Raw genomic sequence first — 8,659 nt, forward strand, 5'->3', positions numbered from 1 at the left:
TGGAAGTTCCTAGACTGAACTAGCTAATTTGTTATGCATTTAGTTTCATAAATATACAGAAACTTTAATGTTTTCTTCCTACACTTCTGGATCAAGTTTTACAACCATAAAAATAGAGACCATAGATGGAGACATATGCTCTAAGCACGTTGGCTTTGTATACAAGACACAATGCAGTCTAGCCTCAGTTTACCTTTCTAACTTCATATTCAACTACATTTGCTCACTTATGTGGACTTCCCATGAGACTTTGGACTTGGAAAGCACAGAACTTGAGACTGGAGTTCAGATGTGTCAGAGTAAGTGCTAGCATTCAAGGCAACGGACACTCTGCCTTTGGGTTGCGTCATGCAAGTTCTAGGAGATTCCAGACAGTAAACCTGGCCTTCCTTCTTTCTACAGACTTTTCCAGGCAGCCTGGTCTCCACATGGGTCTGCTTGGCAAGAGCAGAAGCCGTTCAGTGCTTGCCACGGATGGAACAGCACAGAGCAGATGGAGACAGACTGCAAACTTTGCAGTACATTTTTCTACCCTCTGCCACTGTGTCATCTCTGCCAGACACTCTCCCTCCAGGCTGTGCTATAGGGAGGTTTCCTTCGGCCCTGCCTCAGTTTTCTCAGGAGTGGTAGATATGAAGCAGGTTGGCACTCCTCCTCCTGCAGCGGGCGTCTTTCTCAGCAGTAAGAGAGTGAAGCGTAATTTAGACTTGGGTAGGGATGTTTCGGAGCCCTGGAGATGAAGGTATCCTGCATGTAGTAATGGCCAGGCTGTTCTGGCCACAGGGTGTTTGATTGCTCTGTTTCTTAGCCTCTTATGCTGTCCCCAGTGCAGTCCAGTCTGTTCTGGCCTGACTGAAGTGTGTTGGTGGAACCTCCACAGGCCGTGCTGACATGAGCTGCTATGGAGAGGTGTGGATCTCAGAGAAAGGCTGCTCATGTGTCATTGGCTCTGGTGCAATCGAGGGCTGGGAGCTTCAGGCTGAGCTGTCTCACAGGGTGTGCAGTGTTTCTGTGGATGGGCCAGGGCTTGGCTTGTCCTACCAAGTTATTTACTCCTGTAGACTGGCACTCAGTACATGTCTTTCAGAACATTTTTTTTTTTTCTCTAAGGAAAAGTGTACATTTTCTCAGCAAGTCTACGCTGTTTTGGGATGACATCATGGAGACCACAGTGAAGATAACCCTGGGTGTGGTGTGGCTCTGGGAGATGGAGCTCAGAGAGTTATGAGGGTGGGCCATTCAGCACAATAATGGTTCCCCCCCCCACTATTGCAGACTGGATAACTGAGGGATGCCTATGAGCTGTGCTGGGGCAGGGGTGGGGTGGGAAGGCAAGGTTTGTGCTCCTGAGAAATTAATCCGCAGCTCACTGTAGGGAGCTTTGCAGCAGAGTTGACTCTGACCATCATCTCCTCTGGCCCTGGGGCTTCAGATTGGGAGAGATCCACACCACTGGTTCTCTGGCTGCCTGACTGCAGGCAGCAGCTTGTGGGGGTCTCAGCCTTCATAACCATGTGTTTTATAAGGTCAACTCTATCTAATAATAAGGAACAAGAGTGACAGAGTCTGGGACAGGAACAACATCCAGGCTGTGCCCTTTCTTAGTCTTGTGGGACGGTGAACATTCAGCTGTTTTTGCCTAAGCAAAGGATGATGAGAACACCCACTGTTTCTTGCTGCTCTGCATGAAAAGAAGTGTTTGTGGACAACAGCTATAGAAAAGGTAGGACTTCCAGACACAGGAGACAGAAATCCCGTACATCCGTACCATCGTCTATAGATTTCTGCAAACAGGCAGTGTGATAGTTGTGTAGCTGTCTTGGTTGTTTCATTTTGTCAGATCTCCAAGTTAACGTTTTCATAGTTATCTTGGCTTTTCCCCACTGTGTTCATAAAATGGCTGCAGCAGCTCTAAACTCTGAGACTGAATTATATATGAATAAATAAATGCTTAGGCCATAAGCTTGGGCCTGTTCCCTGACTAGCTCACAATTCAATTGCCCATTTATTCTATTCTGAGTGCCACATGGTTTGTTATCTCTCCTCAGGGTTCTTACAATTGTCTTCATCAGCATTTCATGGAAAATCTTCCAGAGCCTGTTTCTATCCTAGAATTCCTTTCTCTGTCCCGAAATTTCCACCTCTATTTCCCGCCTAAGCTAATAGGCCAACAACATTTTTATTGACAGGTGAAGCTTCCACACAGTGCACAAAGAGATTCTCTCTACAAGCCAATGAGAAACATGGGTCCAAATGAAACTTCTAGACCCCTGAAGGCAGTGGTGACAGACTTACACAGGACGGTTCAGTGGTCAACATGGCACAGCTACACCATCCTTACTTCCTGCTAGGGACCAGAAACAAGTAGTGAAATGTAACAGATTCTAAAACTGGAATCGGTCGATTGAAGATGAGATGAAAGCAGCAAGGGAGGAGTTCCATCCTGGGCTTAGAAGATCATAGGCATGTTGTGTTCTAATAAAGCAGGTAGTGAAGGTGCTGCCTATCTCATCTTGGGCCACACACCTAGGGTGGGATTGCTCAAGCACTTGGAACTTTCCAGGCTGTGGAGTGTGAGAGGTATCTTCTGAAAGTCTGAGTTTCTGTGAACAAGAGGCCAGCTTCTCTCAGAATTAGCCCACCTGAAAGAAGAAGGGGAAGAAACATGTCTTTGTGTACACACGAGAGGCCCTTTGTATCTCTGGATGCTGAAAGCCAGGTAATGCTGTGCCTTGCAGGGCTGGAGCAGGTTAGTTCCTCATCAAGTGATGAGATGGAAAAAGAAAGATAAGTGTGAAACCAGAGAGGGGCAGGGGTTAGCCTGGCATTCCTGCAGGGTGGGAGGCAGCAAGGGGCCTCCTGGGCATGGAAGGTATTCCTGCAGAGCAAGATCACCAGCTGCATGGTGGAAAAAGACAGGTGGCACCTGTACACAGATTGGCTTGCAGCCAGATGATGGAAAGGATTTTATTAATGACCCTAATCTAGAGAGAGCATATCTGGTCAAAAGCAGCCGCTCTATACTGTCATTCTGTCTTCTTGCTCTAGTCCGCCAGGTGTGTTGGGGACACGAACACTCACCATTTGGTTTACAGGTGGCCAAACTATGACATGCTATATTTAGAGCTCATTGAGAAGTCCCTTATCGTAGGACTAGATGTGAAACAAGACATCATTCTGGGCTACCTGTGACTGGAGAGGAAAGGAGTGAAGTCTGAGGTGTGTGCTGTTGGTGTATGAGATGACATAGGGAGGCCACTGAGATTGTGAGGAAGGGAAGAAGATGTGTAGACAAGACACCAAGTGTGGGCTGTGTAGACAATTGCTCCTACCCTTTGCCAGTCAGCATCCTCCTCTTCTGAAACAGCTCCGAATATCATTGGGGACAGGCTTCTCACTGACAGTGCTCAGACTCTGCCATGGTGATGTTCTCTCAGGCACAGAGGCTAGTTCACAGCTGGTAGATGGCCCCAGCCAGGGACCTCTGCAATGGGATTCAGTCCCTGAAGCATTGAGACCCTGTAGAGGAGAGAAGCCTCGTTCTCTGTGTTCCTAATGTGCTGAGGCATGAGAGTTGGGTCACTGGGGAGAAAGCTGCAAGGGAAGCAGTTGCCTACATTTGCCAAGAGAAATGAAGGTGGGGTGGGGAAGAGGCGAAGCTGGGCAGCTCATCCAAGCTCTGGAGACAGTGGCACCTCTGAACTTGTTAGTTGCATGGACCAAAACCCATTTCACACTTTCTTTATAAATATGTAAGTTTGGCTTCTGAGATTTGTAGTTGAGAACCCCACGGTCATAGTTCTCTGTGGCACATGTGAATATGGCTCAGTGTGCACTGAGTGTGTTGGACATTCTCTGGTACTCCAACATAGAACCGATTAAGGAAGGGTGTGATGGGAGGAACCAAAGCCAAGTAGAAGGTTTCAGAACAGCAACAAGAAAGTGTAAAATTAATTGTCAGAAGATGAGAATCCATAGCGCTGGGAGACAGAGAAGCTTGTAGGAGGCATAGGTAGGTCAGCTGTATGGAGGGAGTGTTCAAGGCTATTTTGAAGGGTTGTCCATGCCACCTTCTGCCACTAATGTAGCAACCAATACCTGAGGAACACTGTAGTTCTTCCTCTGTCTTCTGCTTCAATGGCTTGGGCCTGGCACTATGCAGGGTTGTAGGTCAGAGACCAAGACAGAACAGTACTACTATGTATTTACATAATCATAGTGGTACCTGTTGTTGTTTTTCTTATGATGCATTATATGCTTTCTTAGTCACTATCCTATTGCTGTGAAGAGATACCATGACCAAGGCAACTCTTATATAAAAGAAATCATTTAATCGAAGGCTCACTCACAGTTTCAGAGGTTATTCCATTTTCATCATTGCAGGGAGTAAGCATGGTACTGGAGAAGCAGCTGAGAGTTATATCCTGATCTGCAGGCTTGGAGAGACTCTGGACTTGGCATGAGCTTTTGAAACCTCAAAGCCCGCCCCAGTGACACACTTCCTCTAACAAGGGCAAATTTTCTGGATCCTTTCAAATAGTGCCACTCCCTGGTGAATAAGCATTCAAATCTACTAGCCTATGTGGTCCATCCTTGTTCAAGCCACCACATATGCATCTGATCTGTCCATAAAATTTGATGTCAGAACTCCTAAGCATGTGTCACAGTATAGACTGACAAGTAGGTGCTTGTTATGGTTTAAATATTTATCACTTTTTTTTTTTTGTTTTTGTTTTTCGAAACAGGGTTTCTCTGTGTAGTCCTGACTGTCCTGGAACTCACTCTGTAGACCAGGCTGGCCTCGAACTCAGAAATCCACCTGCCTCTTCCTCCCAAGTGCTGGGATTAAAGGCGTGCACCACCACTGCCTGGCTATTTATCTCTTTAAAATTCTTATGCTGAAATAATCCCCAGTGTGAGCCATTTCAGAAGAGAGTTCCATCCTTACAAGTGGACAAGTATCCTCTAAGAGATTGGTGGTGGGGGGTGCGGGTGGGGGGGGGACTGTGTTTCCATGGAGCAGCAAGAAGGTGCCATCTCTGAAGCAGAGTACCTCATGGGATACCACACCTGCTGGTACCTTTGGCCTTGGGCTTCTTAGCCTCCAAAACCATGAGTGATATATTTTTGGTGTTTGTAAGCTATCTCTGGCTATGATCTTTTGTTATAGCAACACAAATGGGCCAAGACAGTGCTAAAAAGGCTCAATAAACTTGGGTATTCATTGTGGAAGCAGTCATGTAAGGGTGGTACCCCATAGATGGAAAGATAAAACTGGTAGAGCTGGGGGATTGTGCTGCTCTGGGAAGGCACAACAGGGAGAACTCTGCATTTGAATATCCCCAGCCTGCCTTCATCCCTGTGTCTGCATGACACTGTAAACAACCAAGTTTGTCTATCAACTATCCTTTCAAAGCATTGTGTGCACCACTAACATACACTTTAATCTCAGAAGAGAGAGAGATGCTCCTTACCATAGGAGTGCATTACATTCTGCATGTCTCGGTGGCCTCAGTGAAATGGCTGTTGGATCAGCTGAAAGCTTTGCTTGAGAGTTGTCACCGAGACAGCAAACCCTGAAATGGGCTGGCACATGCTGACGCCAGGCTCTGTTTAATGAACACATTGTTACCAGTAGCTCCGCTCCGTATTTATAGCACATGATTTTGCTAAAGTCTATGATGAAACATTATGCAGAATTTCATGCAAAATGTTTCTAAAAAGACTTATAGTTATGGAAACTTGACATTGATACAATGACAGGCAATAAAAACAGGGTACAACACATAGAAATGTTTTCAGACAAACATGTACACATATCTATGTCTGTATCTTTACACAGGACTAAAGGTCTGGCTACCTTTGGATCATAGGGTTACAGGTATCTTGGGTTTTAAGTCATGTGTATTTCACATTTTTCTACCATGATTGTAATATAGTGGTTTTCTGTGTCATTGTATCTTATAATCAGAGTATAAAGACAATCATCTTTAAAGATAATGTCTTCCTGTCTCTGACTTATTATACAACTACAGGAATATGCTGTCATGCCTGCTTAATGCTATATCTGATCATGTCACCTGTGGGGGCTGTCACAAAAACACCACATTTTAGAGATTATTCAGTTCGTTAGTGGTCACCCAGGATACTAAAAGTAGAATTGAGACTCATATTTGGAGACCTTTGGGGTTCTTTGCCATCTCCCAGAGTCATGCTCGTATGTCTGCAGTAGGTGGACTGCTGGCGTTACCCATTCCCTAGTCTGCTCTGTGTGTAGGGAAGGGAGACAGATTGGTAGGGACCGCTTCCCACCTGGCTGTCCAGCTTTGGAAGGGGAAGGCAGGTGGTCGTGGCTGTTAGTCTGACAGGTGGCCTCCCAGATTTTGAGCACCAGTTCTAGTTTTGAGTTTTAGCTCAGGACAGTTCTGGTTTGCTCTGGCTTCCTTTGTGTTGCTCTGCAGTCCTCCATGCACAGGCAGAGAAACTCCTTGTGATGTGTCAATTCCTGTCAACCCACCAGTGGGTTTGTTTACTTATTGTCAAGAAAGGATGGAAATGGAGTCACAGCAGAAGCATCCAGGGGTGAGAAGTAGAAAGAAGTATAATTACTTTATTACACCATAATGGCCAGGAGTTCTACTGGGAGGCTAGAGTTGGGATCAAAGGCTAAATAAGAAGAAAAAGAAGAACAAGTTGTTCAAGAGATGTGTCAGTCTGAAGGATATGAAAGACTGAGTTCTTTTGAAGACCCCCAAACTCAGGAGACCCTTCCTCAAGTCTCAGGGAATCATGGCCACCCAAGAATCACAAGAAACCATACCTGGATGCAATCAGCAGAGGTTTATTGGGGAGTTGGCCAGCCAAGGTCAAAACTGCTTGTCCACGCAGGAACAGAATTTTGACCTCGAGTGTCAGGCTAAAGGGTCTTTTAAAGAGGAAAACAGAAAACCAGGGGAGTGAGGAGGGGGTGAGGGGTTGCCAAGGATACATAGCATAAGAATAGCGAAACATTCCAGAGAAACCCACCCTGAATGGTTAATAGCCATGGAAATTACTCGGTACACTCATTCTTCTCAAAAATGTGGTTTTACCATGTCACTGCCCTACCCTGTCATTTACCAACTATTTATTAACTATTTCTCACTTGTTTCAACTGTAGAGCCACAGCCCTGTCATCGTGTTTCGCCACCTGAATGACTTTCAGCCAGTTCCTGAAACTGGCCTGGCTTGCTTCAGAGAAAATTTTCTATGTTCCTAAAAGAACTTAAAAAGCATCTATATATGTATATATTCTATAAAAATGATTTTTATAATTTTTCATTCTTCACTTTCAGGTCTTTTGGCGTAGTCACTCTAAGTGAGTCTTCCATATCACCTGTAGTGGCTGGGTCTGATGCTGCTTATACTCAAATGCTAGACACTGCTTTCCCAAGGCGTGGCTGCTGATCCTCACATACACCAAGTGATACTATGTGAACCTTACTCCTCAATTTAACTGTTCAATAAACGGTTAGAGCCTGTACTTGGTCAGTGGAGGGAGATCACTTTTCAATACCCACATCAATGGGGATCAATAAAGGACTCTGTACCAAGGAAAGCATAGTTTACAGAGTCCCTTGAACTGTGCAGCCAGGCCTCATGGCTGGAGGCAGGATATTCTTTCTGATGGCAGACTCTGTCTTCATGGCAGAGGCATCAGGAGGCTTAGAAGTTGTTGCAGCAAATGTGAAGTACCCCACACAGCTTCATGTCTGTGATCGTTTGGTCCTAGCTGGTGGTGTGGTTTTGGGAGGTTGTGGGGACTCTAGGGTGGGAGGCATAGCTGTGGATGGAGGTCACATGGGCTAACCCTAGAGGTTATAGCTTGGCCTGCTTCCTGACCAGGCTGTCTGTTTCCTAATCAACACCATGTGAGAACCTGCTGTTGTAGACTCCGTAACTCTGGCCACCATGCTTTCTACAGCATTCTGGACTCTAGCATCTGAACCCTGGACCCGAACACACGTCTTACCCCTTAAGAAACAATAAGAAAAGCTAATACAGGCATATAATCCTGAATCCCTACATGGTGATGTAGGCATGGGAACTAAGATTGTGTCAGCCAGAGTAGATTTTCCCTGGCCTCATAGTGTGGTGCAGAAGAATGGGATGCAGCCTGTCTTCTGGGGTGGGGGAGGGTATACTTCACTAAAGGTAATCTGGAGCAGAACCTCTCAGGAATGCTGCCTCCCAAGTTCTCCAGAGCTAAGAGCAAGGCTATTTGTAGGCCAAGGCCTGAGGAGGCCAGAGGATAAGTCAGAAGGTCTGATTTGGTAACTTAATTATGCGACAGTATGTTTTGACTATGATGTCTGTGTGCCTTTTGTTTTTCCAAAGTGATTACTCAATTATTTATTGTTTACTGAGTAAATGAGGTGTCACAGGTTGTTTCCAATTGCGTTTGGCTGTTTAAATGTAGTTACTATAGAACACTGTTATCAATATTAATTAATATTTGTATCACAGGCTCTCAAGCTCCGGAGACATTTTCACTATGAAGCCACACTTACTGTGATACAGTAGTTCATGCTACCAGGCTTCTTTTCACACCTACAGGTGGACAAGCATGAGACATCCAAATGGGAGACACACAGCCATCAAGATGCAGAACCACAGTTTT

The sequence above is a fragment of the Arvicanthis niloticus genome, chromosome 16 (assembly GCF_011762505.2).
Source record: "Arvicanthis niloticus isolate mArvNil1 chromosome 16, mArvNil1.pat.X, whole genome shotgun sequence".
NCBI lineage: Eukaryota > Metazoa > Chordata > Mammalia > Rodentia > Muridae > Arvicanthis > Arvicanthis niloticus.